The sequence below is a fragment of the Saimiri boliviensis genome, chromosome 5, assembly GCF_048565385.1.
Source record: "Saimiri boliviensis isolate mSaiBol1 chromosome 5, mSaiBol1.pri, whole genome shotgun sequence".
NCBI lineage: Eukaryota > Metazoa > Chordata > Mammalia > Primates > Cebidae > Saimiri > Saimiri boliviensis.
In genome coordinates, this window is record NC_133453.1 from 12,360,529 (window position 1) to 12,387,347 (window position 26,819).

General features: G+C 39.7%; 1 protein-coding gene across 3 annotated transcripts in view; it reads left to right on the plus strand.

Annotated features, from left to right (window-relative positions):
* The window catches only part of PID1 (phosphotyrosine interaction domain containing 1), a 243,177-nt gene that overhangs the window by 26,985 nt on the left and 189,373 nt on the right, over window positions 1–26,819 (plus strand). Inside the window, exon 1 of one of the 3 annotated variants that reach the window (XM_074398925.1) lies at window positions 13,988–14,005. The exons of the other annotated variants lie outside the window; for them this stretch is intronic. The gene's annotated coding sequence lies outside the window, so the exon portion shown is untranslated. Of the gene's footprint in view, window positions 1–13,987; window positions 14,006–26,819 lie in introns of those variants that run through there. 3 annotated transcript variants of the gene reach the window in all.

Below are 26,819 nucleotides of genomic sequence, written 5' to 3' on the forward strand. Positions count from 1 at the left end.
ATGAGTCTCATAAAATCTACCTCATTGACTTCTTCTGAGTGTGAAATGAAGTCATGTATGTAAAGCATTTCATAAACTGTACAATAGGTTGACGTATTTTTTAGCAGTCAGCTAATCAAAGGCATGGCATAGCTGCCCCAGGCCCTCAGTGCTGATTTTCTTGGTAAGCGGCCCTGTAATTTGGACTCTAAGTAATAGTCACTGTTAAGAATTTGTCAGAATTTTTAATGTCATGTGCACAAATTGATTCTGATTAGACCAAGTGGCGTCTTCATACCTTTGGGATTTTGGTTTTTGTGAATAAAGGCTGATGAGAGGGAGAGTACGCAAGGTGATGCAAGTTGCCTTTCTCGCTTGACCTTGGGAATGAGGAGTAAGAAATACTTGAGGTTGTATCGGCCACTGCATCTTTTCCCAGGAGGCTTGGAGTGTTGCAAGATGCATCGTGTTCAACTTGTTTGGGAGTAGGGAGGCGTATGGCCAAGAGACAAGCTTTATGAAGTCATGTGCTCCAAAGGGAACACAGAAAAAGGGGAGTGCAAGAGACTTAGTCATGCAGAAGCGTTTCACACAACAGGTGGGCTTTTAAGAGTGTTGTCAAGGAGAAGATGCAAATGCCTTAATTAGTTTGGACAGCTCTTTTAAGTGTAAAGAAAAACATGTCTACTGGTGGAGTTGGGCTTTGCAACACAGCAGACCTGTGTGTGGGATCTGGATCTTAGGCAGCCGAAAAGCAAGTAACACCCTCTTTCTGTTACCTGAAGCTTCTGCTTATGGAGTTTTGAAGTTCTCCAGGATGGTTTTCCTATTTCTCTGAGCATTAAAGTGGCTAATGCCGTGGCAGATGTCATATCTAGTGCTCCAGAAGCAGAGCATAAGGTAGGGAGGGTTTTATAGGACCTTTGTGATGGGAATCCAGAGAGCAAAGCCTGGGGCATGAAGCTCTCAATAAGGAAGTGAGAAAGGAAGAGTCCATGGTTTTACTTTGAGAAAAGTAGAGAATGGCTTTCATTTATTTATTTATTTATTTATTATTTTTTTATTGCATTTTAGGTTTTGGGGTACATGTGAAGAACATGCAAGATTGTTGCATAGGTACACACATGGCAGTGTGGTTTGCTGCCTTCCGTCCCCTCACCTGTATCTGTCATTTCTCCCCATGCTATCTCTTCCCACCACCCCAGCCCCCGTCCCTCCCCCATTTCCCCACAACGGACCCCAGTGTGTAGTGCTCCCCTCCCTGTGTCCATGTGTTCTCACTGTTCAACACCCGCCTATGAGTGAGAACATGCAGTGTCAGTTTGCTGAGAATGATGGTTTCCAGGTTCATCCATGTCCCTACAAAGGACGTGAACTCATCGTTTTTGATGGCTGCGTAATATTCCATGGTGTATATGTAGCACATTTTCCCTGTCCAGAATGGCTTTTGCAGATTAGACAATATGTGAGGATTGTGGCAATAAAAGCAATGTTTCGTGTTTGTAATAAATACATTATTTGGGGGGCTACAAAATAAAATCCCCAAAGAGGGGGAGATAATTACTTTTCTTATGAGAGGTTACTTAATTTTGATTGCATTAAAATGAAGAAAAATTAAAGGATTTTAAAAAATTGAATCGCTGTCTCTCTGTCTTGTTTTCTTTCTCTCTCTCTTTCTAAAATGAAGTGGTTGGCAGAGTTGAAATTTTGGGAAATAGGGTCATGAATATTTGTTGATGAAAACAGTCATGCTTAGCAGCTTTGAGGGGACTCCCTATAGACAGACTTGATTCTTAGGTCTAGTTTTGACAGCTGGTTGCAGTTATTTGGATGATGATAAGAATCAGGAATACTTGGTTCTGTATTTGGAACAAGTGATGCCAGACTGCTTAAAAATGTGACTTGAAAAAGGCTACTGAGTATGGGGTTCTTTAGGACTATGCTGACTGCTTAACATGGGATCCTGGTTTGTCTGTCTCACATTAAAATCTCAGGTCTCATTGAAACAGTGATTAAATGAGGTTGCATGAGTTTTCTGTTGAGAACCAAAAAATAACATATTTTGTTTACACAACACTGATTTTTGCTTTATTCTTATGTTTATATTAGAAATGAGTAATTTAGTTCCAGAGAAATTACACGTGGGGAGTTCTGCCAGGACCCAGTGCCAAGCATGAATTTTGTGATTAAAGTATCCAATATTAACCTTTGGTTGACAAAAACCAAGTTAAGATGATTTTTTTTTAACTTTAGATGATCTGAAAAGAAAGCATTATAACCAAAATGTATGAGCTAGGAAAAGCTAAGAGTTACTAAAATGGGCTTTGAATGGTGCAGACGTGACCTTGATTGTGTAAAAATAAAAGATTTTCATTTCTCTTGGTATAGAAGGAATGGAGATAAAGATGATTGAGATTAATACTAAAGATGATTGAGATTAATACTAAGTCTCTTTGTTTTATTTGATTAGTTCCCTTGGGTGGTGGGATTTACTGTGAGGCAGATATTTTGTTCTGTCTTATTTTTCATCTTTGGGCTTAATATTCAAATGCCACATATCTATTGAATGTTACCTACAGAAAAAATTTTTTAAAGGTGATACTCATTTATTAATTCAACAAATGTTTCTTGAGCACCTACTCTGAGCCAGATCTTATACCAGGCATTGTCATTATCTCCTGGGAGCACAGTCTTCAAGATGCAATAGACCTATGGATAAGTAATTACAGCACCATGCAGCCAGTGTCATAATAAAGGCAGAGTGGAGAATTATAAACCTTGTGCTAGACAGGAACCCTTCACAAAGAAGGTGATGTAACCTATTTAAGGATTGATATGGTTTGACTGTGTCCCCACCCAAATTTCATCTTGAGTTATAGCTCCCACAATTCTCATGTGTGGTGGGAGGAACCTAGTGAGAGATAATTGAATTAAGGGGGTGGGTCTCTTCCATGCTGTTTTCATGATAGTGAATAAATTTCACAAGTTCTGGTGGCTTTAAAATGGTAATTTCCTTGTATAGGCTCCCTCTTCGCCTGCTGACGTCCATGTAAGATGTAACTTGCTCCTTCTCGCCTTCCATCATGATTGTGAGGCCTTCCTGTGGAACTGTTTATCCACTCAACCTCTTTCTTTTCTACATTGCCCAGTCTCAGGTGTGTCTTTATCAGCAATGTGAAAATGGACTAGTATAAGGATGAATAGACATTTGGTAGGATGAGAAGATTACCCTAGGCTCAGGGAAGAACCTGAACAGAGCTATGAACTCAGGCTGTTCCAGAAAAGAGTGAGCTGAAGGGTCAGAGGACTGGGGTGAGAGCATGAAAGCACAACTGGGCTTCTAGCACAACATTTTATAGGCTGCTTCTGAGCATGGAGTTCATGTTTTTAGGCAGTGGGAAACTACTGGGGGCTTATAGGTGACAAAGGACTCAGGTTCCTTTTAGGATGATTCTGCTGGTGGTATAAAACATGTATTTACAAGCAGGGAAAGGTTTTAAGGAGGCTGTTGGAAATGGTATAGGCAAAAGGGGATAAAGATATCATCTAAAGCAGTGACTTCGGGGTTGAGGAGATGGCAGAGGTTTTGAGTGAGGGTGAAGAGGCAGAATGGGTTGACAGCTGATTCGAGAGAACAGGAAGTGTTGAGGAGAGTCCTGAGGTTCCTAGTGTAGGCAGCTGAGTGGAACATGAGGGCAGATATGGAATCAGCCCGTTTTACCAGTAGAAGGAGCAGATTTCAGGTGGCAATGGGATAGGGTGGGTGCAGAATCATGGGTTTTTCTTTTGGACCTATGACTATTTTAGCTTGTGGACATGCAGTTCTTGTTATGTGGAATGAGCTGAGTCATAGCAAGTGCTGTGAGTTTTGATTTTAGCAGGCCTCTAATTAGGGAGAACAGAAAAACTCTATTTTAGCTGTTGGATTAAATATTTTTCCACCGCATGATGTAGAGGTAGAGGTCTCCACCTTTAAGAATAGCTATTTACTAGTCAGGCATGGTGACTCTCACCTGTAATCTCAGCTACTTGGAGGGTCAAGGCTGGGGGATCACTTCAGGTCAGGACCCTGAGTCTAGCCTGGGTGAAATAGTGATGTCATGAGACCCCATCTCAAAAACAGAAACACTGATTTACTGAGTGATAGCTCTGTACCTGATACTGTGCTAAAGAGGTACCTGTTGTTATAGTATTTTGTAAGAAAGAAAAAAGGTACTTACAGAGGTTAACTAATTCATCAAAAATGGTAAAAGATGGGAACAAGTTAGGTCTGTATTATATGCAAGCATTTGTTATATTTGACTTTTGATAAAAGGTAACCTTTGTAAGAAAGTGGTGAAAAAACTGAAAAGATTCTATTTTAACTTCAGCAGAGAAGTGGTTAAGTGCTTTGCTTCTTATTTGGTGATTTAGGTTGGTTATTATGACTTTTCTGCCCATATGGGGAAAATAAAGCTTGATTTACACATGCTGTGAATTTGTACTACCTAATAACTCACCAACTTTTCAGTAAAAGGTATACTTTGAGTAGCTTTCAGAACTATAAAGGAAGGACCTCTTAAAAACCTATACTCACATAAAGAATACTTCTTCATTCCTTTTTTTTTTTTTTTTTTGGGCAACACTCATTTCTGTGGCTAGAATAATAGGATTTTATAGGCTTTTCTGGGTAAAATAATTTTTTCTGTTGGACTGAGGGCAAAATGGAAACAGACCTAGCCTACCAAAGTATAAAAGTCAAGCCTCCGCATGTTAAAGCTGATTGGCCAGTAACTAACTGCTAATTTAACTGCTTTTTAAAAAAATACAAATCAACAGTCCTGTTATTGCAGAAAGATAACACAATACAGAGTCCTAAAATATGTCATCCAGTATGGTCAGTGCAAACTAAAAAAATTCTGGCAGCAAAATGAAACATAAACAAGAGAAAAAGGAGTCAGTGAAAATAGACCCAAAGAAGACACAGCTGTGGGAATACCAAGTACTTTAAAAACAGCTACTATTAATTTGTCAGAGGAACTAAGGATTTTGTCATCAGGAGTGAACAAATGGAAAATCTCAACTGAATAACAAAAAGTCTGCAAAAGGACCAAATAGAAACTCTAGAATTGAAAAGTAAAATATCTAAAATGGAAATTTTTGCAATATGGGCCTGACAGCAAATTGACGAAGAAAGAAGAAAAGGCCAGTGAATGTGAAAATGGATCAATAGGTACAACTCCAGTTGAAGAATGTAGAAGAAAAAATAGAATTAACAGAGCCCTATATGGGACACATCAAGCAATATAAGATACATGTGATTGCAGTCCCAGAAAGAGACAAGAAAGAGACTGGCATGTGAAACAATATTTTAACAAATAATGGATAAAAGATTCCCAAATTTGGTGAAAAATATTAACTTGAAGATTCAAGAACCTTTGCAAACCGTAAGTGGGAGACATAGAAAGAAAAGCACACTTTTGTTTTTTGGCCAAATCATAGTAAAAATGCTAAAGTCAAAGCAATGAGGTCATCATGACAACAGTGAGAAAAACAATTCATTCTGTACAGAGCAATGATGAATGTTCACTAACTTATCAGAAATATTGGAAAGCAGAAGGCAGTGGCAATGACTTGTTTTAAGTGGTGAAAGAAAAGAACAATCTGTCAACCCAGAACTCTATATCCAGAGAAGATGCAACACAGACATGAAAACAAGATGTTTTGCTTACTTAGTTTGAGAACCTCTGAGTTACACAAAGCTAAGCAGATTTCAGTGCTGTATGACTTCTCAGAAATAGAGAAGTTTTAAGACAAGGATGGCACATTCCCTGATATCCAAGTTTTTGTGGACCATAAATAATTTATTCACAGAATGTTTCAGGGAATTCATTTTATTTGTAAAACATTTCTAGAAATATAAAGCTTCAGGAATGGAATTTGATATTTATTCTTCATTTTTATTTTCATGACATTGCCAGGATGATTTTGAAAAATAATTAGCAGTGTATCTGTTTGTGTCTGTAATAATGAAAATGTGACATTTTACCTACATTTACTTTTCTTTATTCTAATAACACTTTCAGAGTTGAATGGCTTTGGGCTGTTGCCAGGTGAAATACTTTCCAGCAGGGTGAAGCGGTTCAGTGTTGCCTTGTTGGACTATGTAGATATAGATGAAAATAGAACTCCCACCTAGAGTTTTCAATGCATATTTTATGAGTATAATAGTGCCAGGAATATAGGTTGAGTTGGATTACAATAAAACCATTATCTTTTATGTCTCTGTCTTGGATTTATGTGAACTCTTATGTGTAGTTTAAACATGGAGTGTTACAAATTAATGGTACCAAAAGCAAGTTGTAAAAGTAGTCCAGGGAGGCCGAGGCGGGTGGATCACGAGGTCGAGAGATCGAGACCATCCTGGTCAACATGGTGAAACCCCGTCTCTACTAAAAATACAAAAAATTAGCTGGGCATGGTGGCGCATGCCTGTAATCCCAGCTACTCAGGAGGCTGAGGCAGGAGAATTGCCTGAACCCAGGAGGCGGAGGTGGCGGTGAGCCGAGATCGCGCCATTGCACTCCAGCCTGGGTAACGAGCGAAACTCCGTCTCAAAAAACAAAAACAAAAACAAACAAACAAAAAAAAGTAGTCCAGAATTACATTGTAAATGACTTAAGCCATCTAATTAAAATAAAATTTCAATGTCTTGAAATAATTTAGTGAAGGATTAGTGACTTAAATTTCACTGCTGCTGAACATGACCTTCTCTTTGAATATATTAGAAAACGGAGCTTAAGAGATCATCATTTGAAAGATTTATTGTGAAATTTTTTTTGTCTTCATCCCCTATTCTTAAATCCAGTCATAACTCCCTAGATGTCTAGCATATTTCCTTTCCACAGCAGAGCTTGAAATCTCTACATAGCTAACATTGAGGCTTGCAGACTCCCACCACATTAGTATTGATTGACACAGGGGGTTGTACTTTGTCTTGTTGTCTGTGACTGTAAAGGGCAAAGTGGACATTCCTCTCTTGGTGTTTTTCGTTCACTCTTTTCCTCCAGGAATTTGTGAGTCTCTGTCTCTTTTCCCTCTCAACCAAAGACTTCCAACCAACGACTATAAACTTCTTCTACAGCAGTGGTTCTCTAATTGGTCCTCAGATCTTCAGCATCTGTCACTTGGAAACTTGTTATAAATTCAATTTCTTAGCCCCTCCCACCAACTTACTAAATCTGAAGCTCTGGGAGTGCAGCCCAGCAATCTGTGCTTTAACAAGCTTTCCCAGAGATTCTGAGGCTCTATGAAGTTTGAGAACTTGTTCTCTATAGTAAGAAAAAACTTTTGAATTATCTTTTTCATCTTTTTGTTTGACAACAAAGGCAAAGCAGAATTTAAGAGTTCTTGATGGTAATGGTAGTGTGGTGTTGAATAAACCACTTTTCAAATTAAGTGATGCATTTTAAAAGTGTTATTTTAATAACACTAATTACTGGTAGTATCTTCACAATATTCTTGAGGTCATTACCAATGCTATTGCTGTGTTACTGTGAGGAAACAGATTGAGGGAAGAAGTTGGCCAGAGTCAAGGTGTTTAGTAGTGGAGCCAGGATGATGCCGCTGGTTTGACCAGTACTAGCACCCAGGTTGCAGCCCACTTGGTAATGCTCTCTAAGACATCATGTAATGCCTGTCTTCTCTTATCGCTGCTCATATCTTCTCTATGAGGCCAGAGACTTACTTGTTTGTTTTTAAAAATGCAAGAGGTGGAGGGAAAGTTCATGTCTTTGTAGAAGAACTCCTGTCTTTCTTACTCGTTTGTAGACTATCCCCACTCCCAAACTAATAGCCAAAGCTGCCTTGATCAAGGAGAGGGAATGCTGTACGCTATTCATGGTACAAACAAATGTTTATGTCTTCTCTTCTTATAAGTACTGTGTGCTAATCAATTGTGCCACTGGGGCTGCTATGGTATCTTTTGTTTCAAAAGTTTTTCTTTCTGGAAGTAATGAATTCACTGGCCAATTTATCTTTGGGCTCTGGTTTGCGGTTTTTGAAACTTTCCAAGCTCAGCTGAGCGATGATGTGGTTTGGCACTTTAAACCGCTAATATAGTATAAAGCTGGATGATTTTGATAGCAATTCATGCTTGAATAAAGTCTTTATCCTACTGAGTTATGGTCCCCCACCCCACCCTTTTGAAAAACTTTACTGAGTGATTAGAGGCAGCCTTTCAAATTCCACTCATGATAATTGAGGGATTTCTCTGACCCCCAAGATGTATTTATTTTCTTGACCATCAAGGAAGTAATAATGTTTTAAAGAATTAAGACAATCCATATTAAATGGAGAGAAAGGAACTACCTAAAATGAAAATGTGATCATATTTTAACATAAAAGTGAAAACTTGAAAGTAACCTTCAGAGTTACTAATTAGTTTGATGCTAGCTCCACTTTTTCTACCATGTAGATTTCATTTAGGAGAGGAGAGTTAAAGAACATTAATTAAAATTGGAATGATTAATTTCATTGTGTGTCAGTATAAATTAATTTCAGTGTCAGTATAAATTAACTCCAGTGTTAGTAATTCCATAGACTTCCTTTCCATGGTTTACTACAGTAATTGAGAATTTATCGGTCATTCTGATATCAGAATTCAAAAAAGCATTTATACGTGCTTGTGTGTATGGGATGGGTAAAGGACATGAAAATGTATAGATATTTAAGAAATGTCACTTGTACTCCAATTTTTTATTTATGTTAGGATAGCCTTTGATTTTAAGCAAAATGTTTATTTAGAATGTTTCTCCTTCACCTCCTTCTCTAGCTAGGTCCCTTTCCTTCTTTCTCTCATCGTTTACAATTAGAAACAAATCAACAGCTTTCCACATGCCAGAGATTAAAAGACTTTTTTTTTTCTATAGTACAGAGTGATTTTTGTGCAAATAATTGCTATCTCTTTCATCAAAACAGTGTTCTGTCTAGAGAATAATGTTTGTTAGGTCAGTTTGTTGTGGCAGTATTTATAGGGGATATGCTTGAATGAATGAAAATGGTAAGTGGGTATGTTCACATAACCTTTGTTTGCTTCTCTTGTCCACCAAGGGAATTCATAACTGTAGTGCTCTTTTTATGTGTTGACTGCCTCATTCTGCAACATTGACAGGTGTTGGTGACTTCATATTTTTCTATGTCTTTGAACATATTCACAGAAAGAATAAAAGTTTAGTTTGGGTTTCTATAGTTATTCTCTGGATGCAAAAACATTCCCTAGTTCCTAAAATTGATAATTTTCTTAAATTACTCATGACCTACCATGTAGTTCTTCTGTTTGTTTTAATTTCTTAATATGGGGTAATATTTTACAAGATTTGCAAAATACTTAGATCCTCATCTGTATTAGAAGTCAGCATGTGTGTGTGTGTGTGTGTGTGTGTGTGTGTGTGTATGGATGTGTGTAAAGGAGAAGGGAGCAGGCCTTGTGGGACACACTACCTGATGTTTTAGTATGAAACAGCTATAAATAATACATGAGCAAGTACGTGTGGCTGCATTTACATAAACCTGTAATATATAAGAGGTGTTGTGCTGGTTTGGAATTGGGTGTAGTTTATGTACTCTATGATAATTACTGTGGCTTTATCTGTCTTCTGCAGTCCACCTTCCTTCTACCTGGAGATAATCAAATGCTTTCTTCCTCCTCCTCCTCCTCCTCTTCCTCTTCCTCTTCTTCTGCTTCTTCTTCTTGCTTCTTTCTTCTTCATTTTTCCTCAAGTTATGTTCTCCACATTTGCAGACTTTTTTATCTGCTCTCTCTCTGCTCTTTTTTTTTTTTTTTTTTGAGATGGACTTTCACTCGTTTCAGGCAATTCTCCTGCCTCAGCCTCCTGATTAGCTGGGATTACAGGCACGCACCATCATGCCCAGCTAATTTTTTTTCTTTTTTGTATTTTCTTTAGTAGAGATGGGGTTTCACCATGTTGACCAGGATGGTCTCGATCTCTTGACCTCATGATCCACCCACCTCAGCCTCCCAAAGTGCTGGGATTACAGGCTTGAGCCACCGTGCCTGGCCCCTCTGCTCTTCTTTTAAGATTCCTTTGTAAGATGTGAAGATGACCTGGTGGGAGCCTCTTTCCACATTGATAATCAGGGTTTATTCAGTTGGTCTGACTGTCCAGACTGGGCTGCTCCTTTCTTACCATTCCAGGTAAGTTCCTCCTGAAATGCACTCCCAGGAGAAAAGGTTGACCTTCTTGGAAGAAGGTGGCTTTGCTCCTTGCCAGTGGGAGAACCATCTTTATGAAACTCTGACTGACCACTGTATCTGGAAAGGAATGCCCAATTCTCCAAATCTCTTGGAAGTTTCTTGACCTGCCATCATGAGGCGTCCCCTATTCCTCCCTCCTCTTCCTTCTGTTCCTCACTTTTCTTTGCGGTTCAGTTTATGTTAAGGAGACCTCTATGCTTAAAAGAGGGCCTCTTTCTTAAAAGTTTGTACCTGAATTGACCCTATGGGTGACGGTCTAAATGTAACATGGTTTTTCCAAAGCTGAAAACCATTGCTAACGTGGTCATAGAGTAAGTTGTTGGTAGACTTGGATGCTCATCTAGCCTTAACAGGTCATCTTCGGGGTCATGTGCTGCCTCACATCTCAGGGAGTCTCGTTCCAAGACAATATTCATTCACCGCCTGCAAAATACAGGCTTTGGTTTTCCACTCCATTAAAGAACTACTGAAGAATAAATGTCTTCATGTATTTTGCCAACTTTGCCACAAGCTGCTTTTTGCATTCAGCTGGCCACAGGTCTTTTTTATTCCCTGCCCGCCTGGCCCCCTGTCCCGAGATGCCTGGAAGCCATCATGTTGAATCTCTTTCCATGGAGGTCCGTTTGGCAGACATCTCTTCTTGCTTCAGACTGGAATGCCAATTAGCCAGTTTCTTGGAATGATTTTAATCTCTCATCTCTCCAGCCCATCCATTTGAAGTAGCTAACAGGACCACAATGTCACTGTATGAGCTCACCCTTTCCTTGCTCAAGAACAATGATGATACTTGTCAGTGATTGCAACAATGGAGGAAAGTGTCGGTACCAGTATTCCAGTGGCCATTTCAAGGATTAATTTTACATTTCTAGAAAGAAGTAGTTCAAAAGTCAGGAAAAAAAACATGAAAATAAATCTTAAACAAATTTCTAAGAGGAAAAAAAAAACATGAACATATTATAAATCACCCATCTAGCTACAGTTCACTCTCTTATGTCCTTTGCCTTTCTTGTGTCTCCTTGGAAGTCACCACCTTCTGAGGTCTTGGTCAACAGACTTCAGACTATTCCTGCTCTTTTGCTCCCTTGAGTGCAACTTTCAGGACCACAGCCTGTGGGCAGCTCCTTGGCTCTGCCTGAGGCGCTGAGTAGAGTTGCTGTGGTTTTGATTGATTTCTCCTCCTGAATTCCACCTTACTTTTTCTTTTCTCCAGTGGAGATACTCACTGCTTCTTAGAGCTCTTCCCGCCACAGGTGTTGAACTTTAGGTGGTTTTTCAGGGGCTGGAGGGAGAGAGCTGTACGTGTAGGAGCTGAGTGGTGGAGAGGAGCAGAGAAGCTTAGAGAGAGGGTGGGAGAAAGACTCGAGAGGGACAAGAAAGGGGACAAAGAGCTGTTGATTGGAGGCTGAAATAAGAGTATCACAACAGTTATTTCAGCACTCGAAATAAAGCATGGTGCGTTTGATTACCAGGAGTTAGAAAACTGAACTTTTTAATAGTCACTAATGATGTAAGAATAGCTACTAATATTTGTGAAGGGAGTTTTTATATTTAATATTTAGTATCGGGCACCATGCTAGGTGCTCTGAAAACCCTATGACCTTTCAAAATAGGCCCTTGTTTGATGGTCAGTCATTATCAGAAACTCCAGACTTGCCTGCTGGTCCCGTTAGCTCTCTCTGCAGTCAAAGAGATGAGTATATGTCCAGTAGGCAAATGGCCCCACATTCCCACCCTAATACCTGAAATTCATTAGTTTCTCTTATGGGTGTAATAAATTGTCACACATTTAATGGTTTGAAATGGCACAGATTTGGGATTTTACTGATTTGGAAGTCAGAAGCCCCAAATGAATCTCAGTGGGCTCAAATCAAGGTCTTGATAGGGCTGAGTTACTTCTGGAGGCCTAAGAGAGATGCCGTTTTCTTGCCTTTTCAAGCCACCAGAAGTTTCCCTGCCCACATTTCTAGGCTTGTGGCCCCGTTTCTGTACTCAAAGGTACTTGCATCTGTCTCACTTGGCATCGCTATGAGACTGACTTGTCTTCTTCCCTCTTCTACATTTAAAAGACACTTGAATTACATTGAACCCCCCTGGCTAATCCAGGATAATGCTCATACTTTAAGGGATTAACAACCTTAATTGACCAACTTTAAAACCTGTACCTGAAGTCTAGCTGGTCTTCTTTTTGTATTTCTTTCAGGGCCCTCCATGGTTTTATGTTTTGTTTGTATTCTCTGTCTTGGCTCAGTATCTCGAATTCCTCTTTGTTTTTCAAAGTTAAATTCAAGTCATATCCTTTCCATGAAGCACTGGCTACTCTGGTCAACATGGTGGCCTTTCCCCATAGTTTGGATAATCTTTGGCATATGGTGTTCAACGTATTTATTAGGCATTATATATTATTTCCTGGGTATTTTGTGTATGTCTTAGCCTTCCGAGGCATATGCTTCTTGAGACAAAGGATATTTTTGTGGCTTTTCTAACATGATGCATTGTTGTTAACACTCAGTAAATGTTTGTTGATTGGCTAAAGGTGAGCCTATAGAAATCTATGAGACACAGGCTTGGTAGGAGAGGTTTCCTCATTGCATAATAACCATAAAAAAATCTAGCATACTGAGTATTTTCAATTAGCTGGACTTCAAGATCCTTCCTTTCTATGAGTCTCCCAGCCTCACCCCTACCCTGCCGATGCACATCTAGAACCATTTAGTTGTTGAAAAGACCTTATGATGACAGGCCAGCTGGCCTTTACCTTCTAAAAATTCTCATATTACAAAATGTATTATTCTCATCCTGTTGTTCTCTTTGCACATTTAAAATCTCTCATTCCAGCTTTGAACAACTAACCCAATTTGAATAATTCATATGATATTATGAAAGACATAAGGCAATTTTAACCATTCTGATCTTTCATTTTCTAACAAATATCTTATTTAAAAAACAAACCGAGGAATTTATGTGGTTAATGAAAACATCCGCTGCCTTCTCCCCTTGCCCTTTCTGCTAATGAGTCTCTTGGCACTTCCCATTGAACAGTTCACAGCTCTGCTTTATTGAGAAATGGAACACACACGTGTTGTAGTCGCCATACTATGATGGAAAAGCAGACTTGAGAAACATATCCTCCACTCTCAACTCAGAGTGACTTTCTGTTGCTTTAGTTTGCATTTCACGTGTCATATACTTTCTTTAGCAATTTCTTTCCTGTAAGTATGAATACACACATGCGTACACACAGACACATGTAAATATGTATAGATTCATTTTTGGTCAGCCAGTCAACATTTATTATTAACAATAGTGCATCATGTTGGAGCATATATATATGTATATATATGAATGTATATGACCTGATACACATACACACACACACAAATTGATATAATTTTGTTGAGTGGTGATGGGTGAGGTTGAAAAAGGGAGGGGAACATTAGGGGACACTGTATTCCTACCCCTGATTTCCTTCTCTGCATACATGTTGAGGAGTGTTATAGTTTGAATGTGTCCCCTCAGAAAATCAGGTATTGAAACTTAATGGTCAAAGTGATGGTGTTAAGAGGGACCTTTAAGAGGTAGTTAAGTCATGAGGGCTCCTCCCCTCTTGAATTGGATGAAGAGCCTTATAAAAGGGGCTTCCTGCAGTGTTCAGCCTGCCCTTCTGCCTTCTGCAGTGTGAGGACAAAGCATTCCTTCCTTCAAAGTGCCACAGCTCTCAAGACAAAGAAACAAGCCTGCACCTTGATCTTGGTCTTCCTAGCCTCCAGGACTGTGAGAAAATCAATTTCTGTTTTTTTTTTTTTTTTTTTTTTTTCTTTTACAAATTATCTGTTCTATGGCGTTTTATTCTGGCAGTACAAATTGATGAAGACAAGGAGGTCAAAGAAGAGATGAGGGAAGTAGGTTTTGTAAAATGCCATCACACATCTGGCCTATTGAGACACATCCATGGCAACATGAATGATAGAAACCTGATTATGGGAGGAAGTGACCAAAGTTTGGCAACTCCAGCATAGTTGAGAGAGTGTTCTTCTGTTCTTCTGAAGTAGATCTGAGTGACTCCAAAGCCACGTGCATTTGGTTTTAGCCTTGAGTCTGCTACTTTGTGAGTGGAGTGACCTTGGATGGATCTCTCAGATTGCCTGGGCTCCATTGTCATCATCTGTAAAATGGGGCAGATAGTACTTACCTTGAAGGGTTAGGGTGAGCACAGATTTAACGCCTGTTACCTGCTTGATATTAAGTAAGTCGGATACACTGTTTCTGTGACATATTCATGTGATCATACATTCCCAGAATGACTTCATGTGCAAAGGGATCTGCTTCAAAGAGGAGGGGGAAATTCACTGTGAAAATGACTATAGAAGACCAAATGTGGTGCTTGATAAATTCCCCATAGACTAAAGGAACAGCTTGGGTTTGAGTTCACTGGATGAGGGCTGTGTGCTTTACTTGACCAGACTAGCCTGCACCTGAGTTGACCTCATGGGTTGCATTGGCTGCTAGTTGAACTGTGAGGGTTTTCTGAGATCTTGGTGGCCTCTAATCCCATCTCCAGGTGGACAGAGACGGGCTGAGGCACAGATGTGTTGGCCACTGTTCCTGGCCCTGGGTGATTAGGCTTCCACTGGGACACTGGCTGGGGTGAGAACTTAGCAGCTCATGTGGCTGTGGTTGCTTCATTGCTGGACGTGCCTTGCTGTTAAAAAAGTAAGAGGGGTTGATTGATTTCCATAATTGTCTTCTTGGGAGGTATTGAGGAAACTTTTAAGTTTAATAAACATTGCTGAGTGTTACATGTAACAAAAGAACAAATCAAGAGAAACGATAGTATATTTTATCTACTTATATTCTGTATTTTATATTGTGTTTACATATACATGCAAGCATATACACTCTATAAACATATACGTGTGTGTGTGTGTGTGTGTGTGTGTGTAAAATATGTCCCTTTGGAAATTATAATGTGCTATATTTGAAAAGTAGACTGTGATTTGATATGTAAAATGAAAAAACTAACTTTTTTTCATTCCCAGTAACTCAGACAAACCGTCACTAGCAGATACTACAAAGCCTCAAAGGCAGCAGTCAATTCCTCTTGTTGATTTAAATCCCATTAGAGTCCACACTTGTGAAACAAATGTTGAAAATCCTATAGCTGACAAAGCAGATGACTTAAGGGGGCTTTATACCAAAGAGGCTTATAGGAGTTATTCAGAGGAGAATTTCCAATTGTAAAAGAGATAAACAAGCTTTGGATATGAGTGGTGTTTAATCTGAGTGTGCATACGGGCCAAGAACGGTTCATATTGCAAAACTTACCAAAGAATCTCAGCACTTTAAAACCCTAGTGGTTTCTGCTTCACTGACCAAAGTTTATTATTCTAGTTAGTCAGTCTCTGTCTCTCTCTCTCCTTTCTTTCTGATGGTGAAGTGCAATATGGTATCTGCTTTTGGCATCAAATTACAGTTCTGAGCACCTTTAATTTACCCAAGGATACAACTAAAAACTTCTTGATAATGTATTAGAAACAGTTACTCTCTTTTCAGGCCAAGGTTAAACACTGCAATTAGAAACGTGTTTAAGCAATGGATTAAGATGTCAGGAAAAATATCAAACTGGAACAGTTGTTTTACTTCATAAAGTCTTAGCAGAGCTGTCTCCCAGCATGCCTTGTGTCTTTGTAAAAGTCTTAATATGGACCATATGTGTAAATAGAAGAACTAAATAAAACTTAATAGATCACCTGAGTCAAATTATTGACTAAAACATCTGCTTTAAAGCCAAGTACAAATGTGCTCGTTATAGAATCAGCATGTGATGATGTCGGGTACCTGAAGCAAAGAGGATTTCCTAGTTTTGAAATTCTCAAGATGAAACCCAGCTCCACCAGGAAAGGGGCACATATGGGAGAGGACAGGTGGAAGATGAGGGACAGAGCCTGTGGATTTCTGACATTTGAGTTGTCTGTATGGTGGAGCATTTTGATATAAGGAAAATTATGTAACAGTGTTTAAAATCTGTACAATGTTGGTAACAATGCTTTTTTATTTTTATTTTTATTTTCTTGAGGCAGGGTCTCATTCTGTTGTCCAGGCTGGAGTGCAGTATCACTATCACAGCTCACTGCAGCCCCAACCTTCCAGGTTCAGATGTTTCTTCCACCTCAGCCTTCCAGGTAGCTGGAGCTACAGGCATGCACCACCACACCTGGCTAATTTTTCATATTTTTTTTTTTTGGTAGAGATGGGGTTTCATCTTGTTGCCCAGGATGATCTTGAAGTCCTGAGATGTTGCTTTTAAACGTTTTCTTTTTTGGGGGTCAATGCAAGAACATCCAATTGCAATCCAATTGTAAGTTGGAGTAAAAATAAAGATGATGCATGACATAAAAAAATGCAGTGCAATGTGAAGTCTGGGAGGCCACAGTAGCTTCAAGGTGAGCTTGCTGGCCGCATTCTGAGAGAAGGTAGTACTGTTGTAGAAAGTGTGTGCTCCAGAGCAAAGGGTGGGCTTGATTGCTGGTCATTAATTCCTTCATTCATTTACTCACAAATTGTTACTCAGCTCCCACTAAAAGTCACAGTCTTTGCTACACACATAGACTTAGTGATGGCTCCATGCTGTCCTAGATGACATTGAGACTAGGTTAAAAAGGGAAGTCAGCAGACTGCGTCTCCGTTGTCTAATTTGATGAGACCCTAAGCCACAGCCTTCCATATCTCAAAGGCATTTCTTTGAGATAAAGTATATTTCTCATACCAAGTCATGTAAAGAACCAACAATGAATATGTTTTCTCCTCAAGGAGAATTGTATTTTTCACAGGCTTCAAAACTCCCATTTTGCTTAAGCTAGAAGTACCTCTAACGGTCGGATTTCAGGAACAAATGGTATTTTTGCGGATAAAAGGATATTTTCATGAACCTCTAAGATCATTTCAGGAAAACAACTACCAACATGGTTTTAGCAGATTTTTTTTTTGTTTAAATTTGAAAGAGTGTTAAATTATCTATCCATATATGTTTCTGGATGTTTATAAACTGCACATATATACACATAAAAGGATGTGCCCATTAAAAAGAGGATGTTCCCATTAAAAGGTGGGTGTTGAACAATGAGAACATGTGGTCACAGGGAGGTAATCATCACACACTGGGGTCTGTGGGGGGGAGCTAGGGGAGGGACAGTGGGGGGTGGGGAGTTGGGGAGGGATAACATCGGGAGAAGTGCCAGATATAGGTGATGGGGAGAAAGGCAGCAAACCACACTACCATGTGTGTACCTATGCAACAATCTTGCATGTTCTTCACATGTACCCCAAAACCTAAAACACAATAAAATATATATTTAAAAAAACCAAAACACATTTAAAGCAGAAAATTTATCAACACACTCACATCCAAAGCTATTGGTTAAAACTCTTCAGTATATGGCCATTCAATCTATAATTTCTCACTATGCTTTAAAAAATATTAATCTATGTTTTTGCAGGATATATATTTATGAACACATATATTATGTAATAAATTCTTTTTGTGATTATGTGATCTGCCTAAATGTATGTGAGGCTTGGCATTATTACCAGTTTGATTGTACTAGGTGTAATGATTATCTTAGATTTTGGGACGCTTAGTTTACAGAACTTCTCTTTTGTGGATTAACGATTGTAACAGAAAAACGACTGCACCTAGTAGAATCCCTTACCGTAGTCATATCAACATGTAGGGATACAGGTTCTCATTAATGAAAAGTAGAAATAAATACTTGCTTGTATTGGTTTTACTTGCTCCACAAATATCCCATCAAAATTTCAGGTTCTTTCTCTCTTTCAATTCTCTTGGATTTGATGTGTTGACCTTCATCCTCACGCATTTGCGTTTTGGTTACAGGATGGCTGCTGCAACTCCAGTCACAATACACTGGTCCCTCAGTATCCCTGGGCAACTGATTCAGGTCCTCTTGTGGATACCAAAATCTACAGATGGTCAAGACCCTGGTACAAAATGGCATAGTATTTGCATATAACCTATGCACACCCTCCTGTATATTTTCCATAATCTCTAGAATACTTATAATACCTAATATAGTGTAAATGCTATGTAAATTGTTTTTTTTTTTTTTTTTTTTGAGACGGAGTTTCACTCTCATTACCCAGGCTGGAGTGCAATGGCGCGATCTCCACTCACCGCAACCTCTGCCTCCTGGGTTCAGGCAATTCTCCTGCCTCAGCCTCCTGAGTAGCTGGGATTACAGGCACGCGCCACCATGCCCAGCTAATTTTTTGTATTTTTAGTAGAGACGGGGTTTCACCATGTTGACCAGGATGGTCTTGATCTCTTGACCTCGTGATCCACCCGCCTCGGCCTCCCAAAGTGCTGGGATTACAGGCTTGAGCCACCGCGCCCGGCTGTAAATTGTTACACTGCATTGTTTAGAAGACAATGTCAAGAATAAAGTCTGTACCCCTCTAGTACAGATGCAATTTTTTCCACCAGTACTTTTCATCTGCGGTTGCTGGAATCCATCGATGCAGAACCCGCAGATACAGAGGCCCAACTATGTTTATGTTCAGAGGTGAAAAAAGAGCAAGGCACAGTACCCTTATAAGGGAAATAAAACTTTTTCCAGGAGGTCCCAGTAGAATTCTGTCTCCATCCCATTGCATGGTGGGCTTGCCAGAGTTGTATGGCAAGCCTACCAAGCCTCTTGGGCATTTCCGGCCTCTGAAGAGGAAGGCTGAGGTTAAGGAATGGATAATTGCTACCCTGAAAGGTTATAACTTTAGTAAATTGTGATTGCTGGTACTGATCTACTGTCCTTGGAAATAGTTGAAATGCATGGAAGTAAGTAATTCGACCCAATGCTGTCCATTAGAACTTCCTGTGATGATGAAAATGTTCGATAATCCACACCGTTCAACATGATAGCCACTGGCTAATGAGCACTTGAATGTGCCTTTTGTGACTGAAGTGCAGATTTTAAAATTTAGCTTTAGTAAATTTAAATTTAAGTAGTCATATGTTGCAAAGCTAGTGGCTATCATATTGAGCAACACAAGTTTGAGCATTTGAGTAACTGAGGAGAGTAAGGTTGACATTTGGGAGGTCAAGTCCTTTTATAATTATTTTATTTTTTTAAATTAATTAATTAATTATTATTATTATTTTTTGAGAGGGGGTTTTGCTCTTGTTACCCAGGCTGGAGTGCAATGGCACGATCTCGGCTTACCACAACCTCCGCCTCCTGGGTTCAGGCAATTCTCCTGCCTCAGCCTCCTGAGTAGCTGGGTTTACAGGCACGTGCCACCATGCCCAGCTAATTTTTTGTATTTTTAGTAGAGATGGGGTTTCACCATGTTGACCAGGATGGTCTCGATTTCTTGACCTCATGATCCACCCACCTCGGCCTCCCAAAGTGTTGGGATTACAGGCATGAGCCACCGTGCCCGGCCCTATAATTTTTTAATTAAAAAATCAAAATGTTTATTTCCTCAGGCATATGTGTTTAGTTTGCATTTATTTGTTTTTGCTTCACAAAGTCAACCAGAAGAACATTTTCTCTGCCTAAACACAGATTTCTTGAAAGTTTTTGCTGCAGAGATTGCTCTTTTATAGGTATGAAAATTTGACACTACTGAAATTTTTTAAAAAAATTCTAAACACCCCATTTCCATTCACAGTACTATTTCAATGACAGTGGAACAAAATGACTTTTAAAGGGGGTCATCTAACAGTTTGCCCCCTTGTTGTCTGCTGTTGTATAAACTAAATGCGTTTTTCCATCATGAAATGGTCCAATCTCTGAAATGTGTGAGTTTATTTTGGATTTAATTTTATTTCTGGCAAGTTTCATGAGAAAGAAATATCAGAGGAGATCAGGGAACTTTCAGTATCATGAGTCCTTCCAGGCTCTGATTTTCTCGTACGCTTGGGTGTTGGTGAACATTCTGGCAGTGCTCTTTGGCCAAAGCTGGGATGGAATGAACATGGCCAAGCTGGAAGAATTCAGATCTCAAATGCGCTAATGGGAAACATCACTGGAGTTTGGAAGTCTAGCATCTTGGGTGGTGTCCCGTGGGCCTGGGAGGTGTCATCCTGTGCTAAGTAGTGTCAGGAGATAGGACATCAACAAGTCAATTTATCTTCCAGTTAGAATGTTCATTTTACTTTTAGGTTTAACAATATCTTTTGCTTTATGTGATATGCAGAACAAGAGCAGTGGAATGCTCTAATGAGAAATTCTGTACCTTTAAAAGCAACTGTTAAACTAATTCTGGAAAGTTGGGAAGTGTGAGAAGTGCTTACCTTTGGATCAGGCCACAGATCTAGGTGGGTTGTGGTTACTGCCACCTGAGTGTCAGGCCCATACTACTCAAGGAACCCTGAAGGCTTGGCTCATCAATTCAAACAAGAACTAAGATTTATATCACATCCTGGCTGGAACCAGATGGCATACTCAAAGATCAACTGAAGTGACGTAGAAAAGACCATTTACAGACATGTGGATAGGATTATGGGAATTAGTAGGAGATAATGAAGCACTGAAGGCCAGCACCAATGGAAAGTGATTATGGTGTCTCATTGATACGGTCTGGCTGTGTCCCCACCCAGATCTCATCTTTAACTGTAGTTCCCATAATCCCCATGTGTTGTGGGATGGACCCAGTGAGAGATAATTGAATCATGGGGCCAGTTACCTCCATGCTGTTCTTGCGATAGTGAGTTAGTTCTTTAGAGATCTGATGGTTTTATAGAGAACTTTTTCCTCTTGGCTCTCATTCCTCTCCTTGCTGTTGCCATGTGAAGAAGGATCTGTTTGCTTCCCCTGCACCATGATTGAAGTTTCCTGGGGCCTCTCCAGACATGGTGAACTGTGAGTCAATTAATCCTCTTTCTTCATAAGTTATCCAGTCCCAAGTATGCCTTTATTAGCAGCATGGGAAGGGACTAATGGAATCATACTGAAAGGGTCTGGTGGAGCTCTGGCTTTGGAAGAGAGGCCACCAACTGGAGCTATATCCCTGGGTGCAGGAGAAGCAGCCAAGTGAACACACCCTGGCCCTGGAGGAGGGGTGGGAGAATAAATAACACCCTTATGTCTTTCTCCAGTTGCTTTTTTGTTCTTCCCATGTCTCCCATTGCCTGGCACCTCTCAGAATCCTAAGAGCAAGGGAAGAATGCAACCCATAGAGGATGGAGAATGACCCCTGAGGGTCAAGGAGAATAACTCATGCATTACTGTAATTAATCCAGTGTGGCTCTGTGGGTACAGGCTGCTAAATACTTCCATACATATTAGCTAATTCCATTCCCACTACAATCCCCATTTTACTAATGAGAAGACAGAAGCTCCGGTTAGTTATGCAAATTTACTCAAATCTAGCAGCTGATTAATGATCAAGTCAGTAGCCTGAACTGTCCTCAAACTCCCAGTACAAACTCTTACCTTTATGCTATGAGAAAGATGTGCAGATTTATCAGAAGTAGAAGTAATATAGAAACCAACCTTATGGTATGAAGTATAATCATAATATTCGGAAGAATACCCCTGCCTGACATTTCAGAGACATTATCTAAATTGAATCTCACCATGTTTTTGGGAGTTAAAAAGGTTAGGTATTGTTAACTTTACCTTACAGATGAAAAATAGCAAAGGTTCAGGCCAAATGACTTGCTACAAAGCAGTATCTCAGGGCTGGCATTTGAATATAAGATTTTTTTTTTTTTAAATTCTGAATCCATTGGTCAGTCAAGGATACCACATTGCTAATTAGAAAATGCTGGCAGCAGGACAGTTTAATTAAATTAAGCTCAAACCCAAAACCAAATAGAAAACAAAAGCTGTGTTATGTAGATATTTTGCTGGAGTATTAATACCGGTTTTATCTTATAGATCACTATTTTAAATTTTGCCCATTTTGAAAAGCATACCAACAATGATGGTTCATTGTAAAAGAAGTGAATAAATAATAGATGACTCAAAAATAATAAGGAAAATATTTGAATAAATGGGTAGCAATTTCTTTAAAAAGTTTATATGGTATATGAAATATTCTTTAAAAATTTATATGGTATATGAAATACCAGAGTTGATTCCAGATACAGAGTTAAATATAAACGCTTAATAGATGGAGAGACACCCAAAAGATAATGTGAAGGAAACAGCCGACATTGTTGGGTCTCGTGTTTCCTGGGCACCAGTTGCAATATAAGGGCTCAGAAAGAGTTTTTTCTTCCTCTGGTAGATACCCAATAATGGATCACTGTGTTGATTGGTAGTTCTAGCTTTAGTGCTTTGAGGAAGCTTCAAACTGGCTTCCACAGGGGCTGACCTAATTTGCATTCCCCAAAACAATGTCTAAACATTCCCGTTTTCTCTGCATCGTCAGCAACATTGGCTATTTTTTAATAGTAGCTCTTCTGACCTTGGAATACTACAGAGCCACACACACGAATGAAACCATGTCCTTTGCACCAACATGGATGCAGCTGGAAGCCATTATCCTAAGTGAATTAATACAGAAACAGAAAATCCAATACCACATGCTGTCACTTAAAATGGGAACTAAACAGTGGGTATACATGAACACGAAGGTGGAAACAATAGACAGTGGGGTCTCCAAAGCCAGGAGGGAGGAAGGGGATCAAGGGTTGAAAAACCACCAACTGGGTACTATGTACACTATTTGGGTGATGTGTCCAATAGAAACCCGAACCTCAGCATTATACAATATATCTGTGTAACAAACCTGCAGTGGTATCCCCTGAATCTAAAATAAAGGAGTTTTCCCACCTAAGACTTGACACAACTTTAGCTGGAGGTTACTAGCCACTTCACTAATGAGAAAACCAAGGTGCCTATGGCAGACAGTGTTGTAGCCCAGTAGGAGCCTTCATTATTTTGACTTCAGACTCCATATAGCTCAACCACCCTGGGGTCTTAAAATAATTTCCATCCTGACTTTTAGAATACAGTGAAGGAAGAAGTTAGCACTTTGTTTTATAGACTTGCTAGATTTCCATAAAGTGAACAATAGTATAGCTGAAAGCAAATCATAAAACATACTGGGAGAATATTTGCATCGAATATGAGAGTTAAAGGGTTAAATTTTGTAACAAATGTTTCAACCGATGCATCATAAATACCATGTTGATAAATTGACAAAGGGATATGAATAAACATTAGAATATGCTTAGTAAACACATTTGAAAAAAATTAAGCTTATTAATAATAAAAGAAATGCAGATTAAAATAATAATGAGATAGCATTTTGCATATTTCAAATGAATAATTGTGGGGTTTTTTGGTTGTTTTTTAGGCCAATACTAGGGAAATTACTAGGCTCTTGGTATGGTGGCAATGGAATTTGTACAGTTTATTTGGAAAAGCAATTTGGCAGCCATTATAAGGAATCATAAAATTTCTACACACTTTGACCCAGCCATCCCACTCCTGGGAATTTATCCTGAGGCAATTATTAAAAAGACTACGACGAAAGCCATGTGTAGGAAAATGTTAACTGCAGTAACATTTATAATAGTAAAAACTGGAAGCCACCTAAAGGTCTCATAACAGGAAGTGATTATGAGTTTGTGTATTAGGTTCTCTGGAGAAACAGAACCAATAGGATGTGTGTGTGTGTGTGTGTGTGTGTGTGTGTGTGTGTATGTGTGTGTGTGTAAAGAGACTTTTAAAAATAAGGTATTGGCTTATGTGACTTTGGAAGCTGAGAAATCCAGGCCCAGGAGAGCTGATGGTATAGGTTCCTTAGAAATCCTTGTTGGAAGTCAGGAGAAGACTGATGTTTAGTTCAAAGACAGTTGGGTGGAGAGAATAATTCTTTATTACTCAACGTTGCGTTCCATTCAGGCCTTCAGCAGGTTGGGTGATGTTTCTGTACCCTGGGGAGGGCATCCTGGTTTACTCAATTTTACTGACTCTAATATTAGTCTCATCTAGAAGCACCCTCAAAGACACATTCAAAAATGATGTTTAACTAAACATCTGGGAACCCTGTAGTCCAGTTAAGTTGAACATAAAATTAACACTCATAGTCTGTATAACCATCCAATTAATTATAGAAGCCATATAGTAGTATGAAATACTAAGGATGTTAATTGAAAAAGGGAAGAAAAAATTTTATACTATGCTTTTAATTGTGAAACATCCACATGTAGATTAATATTAAGAATAAGTATGGAAAAATAAAAACAACAATAATGATCGTAACAGGATGGGGAGGTTATGGTTCATGGAGACTTGTGAACATGTGGGCTTTTTGTGGCACTGGCACGTGGCTCAGGTTAAGTGGAGTTCTGGGTGCATGAAGGGGAGTATCCCAAGATCAGGCTGAATAGAAGATGGAGTTTTGTGAGGAAAAGTGTTTGATACCATCCTAGAGTTTGAACTTTGTTTTTATAGAAAAGCCATTGAAAATGTCATAAGAAGTAAATTTATATTTGGGGAATTCTGACAATACTGAAGGCTTCTGAGTGGGAGAGGGGTGCTTAGGAGGACTTTGTAATGGTCTAGGCAGGAGGTGAGAGCCTCAACTAGTAATGGCAGGGTGGTGATGGAGAGGAGTGGAGTTACTTGACAGGAATGTCAGCGGGGGAATCCCCAGCATTTGCCTAGTGTTCAGATGTGGGCATGTGGGAAAGGAAGGAGGGAAGCAGGACTGCCAGTCTTTTGGCTTGGATGGATGTGGTTAAGAGGAATGGGGAGAGAGGCCACATGCCAGGCTTAACTCCGTGTTGAGTTCACTGGGAGTCAGGTCATCAAGAGATGCCCTGTGTTTCTTCCACGAGACGGTTGAAACTTGGGTCTTTTCCTTGGAAGGAAGGGAATGGTGGTGAAACTTGTGCATGATGATTTGTGGGCAGAGTTGAAATTGGGTGATTGTGAGATGCCCAGGGAAACTGAATATCAGGAGTAAACAAGATGGGTAGGGAAGTTAAGGTTTACAGATGGAAAGAGGCATTGATGAAGAGCTGGGGAAGGAGTAGTTTGAGGTAGATATGCAGATGGAGTGAAGAGAAAGGCTCAAGTAAGAGGGAGTAGAAGGTGAAGCCAAACAGAGCTTCAGATTTAGAAGGCTAAAGTCTCCTAGTGGCTGTTTGATAGCCTGTCGTACCTTGGACCATGCAGGTTACAGTGGTACATGGAGTAGGAACAGAAGCGGAAGAAGGAACCAGAGAATGTGGAGTGAGAAACTAAAGTGATGCAGTAGATACATAGCTTTAAAGTACTCAGGACTTTCAGAGGCTTAAACATATGGTGACCAACTGTCCCACTTTGCCTGAGACTAAGGGCGTTTCCTGGATGTGGAACGTTCATTCCTCAAATTAGAAAAGTCTTGGGCATACCAAGACAAGTTGGCTACCCTACTCAAAAGTGTGTAAGCTAACATATCTGTTCTCTAAGAGGTTACAACTGGATGAGGATTACCAGATATATGTACATGATGCCGTTTGATAGCAATATAAGGGGGCGAGTCTACACTGGTTGGCCAATTCAGTGGGACAGAAAGTTTGGAAATGTTTTTGAAAATATTTATGAGTTAAGGTAATTTGGTAAACTTTTGGGAAAACTGAGCTGAGTGTTTTTTAAAAATTTTTAAATTTTTTTTAGAAAAAATACCAAGACAGAGTAAAAAAATAAAACTGTAGTGAATAAAGCACCGGTATAAACATTGTCGGTTTTAAGCTAAATAGCTTCCTTATTGAGTTTTCTAATTACTGTTTGATTTATTTAGTTTTAATTTTACTCCAAAGGGAATAAAAACCTATAACAACACCTCATTAATTTGCATTAATGCGGAGGTGGCGTGCTAGTTGATATGGGCAAATCCTGAGTTTACAGAAGTTCAATGCTAACAGCCCATCCATCCTAGAGAAGACCAAATTGTGCAGTGGGTCCAACTGAACTCATAGAATCACCTCCTTGTTTGCCTGGCTGGGCCCTGCCTGCTGCCATCCCTGGGTGTTGGCGTTCCCACCCGAGTCCAGTTCCCTGGCATAGGCTCCCAATCGCACTGCCTGTTGGTTCACTGGAGTGCGTGCGCCATTGGAGTCCTGGCGTCTAACCCATGTGGGCTTGGGGCCAACTTCTGGCTGTCTGTGACTCATTTTCCTCATTGGTCGTACAGTCCTTTTGTGAGAATTAAAAGCAATGTTTGTGCAGTAAGGATGCCTCTCTGTCTGGGGCTCTTTCACCTGGCTGCTTGCCACTTGCTAGTTCTAGACAAATCACCCTATCTTTCCATGCCTCAGTTTTCTCTGTAAATGAAGTTTAACATGTTGTGGGAGCCTGGACAACATAGTGAGATCCTGCCTATACAAAAACGAAGAAATTAGATGGGTGTGGTACAGTGTACCTGTGGTTCCAGCTACTTGGGAGGCTGAGGTGGGAAGATAGCTCTAGCTTGGGGAGTTGAGGCTGCAGTAAGCTGCATTTATGACACTGCACTACAGCCTGTGTGAGAGTGGGGCCCTGACTCAAAAAGAAAGCCCCCAAAACGAAAGGACAAATGGTCTCGTGGAATTTACAGTCGATCACCTATATAGAGTGCTTAGCTTAGTGTT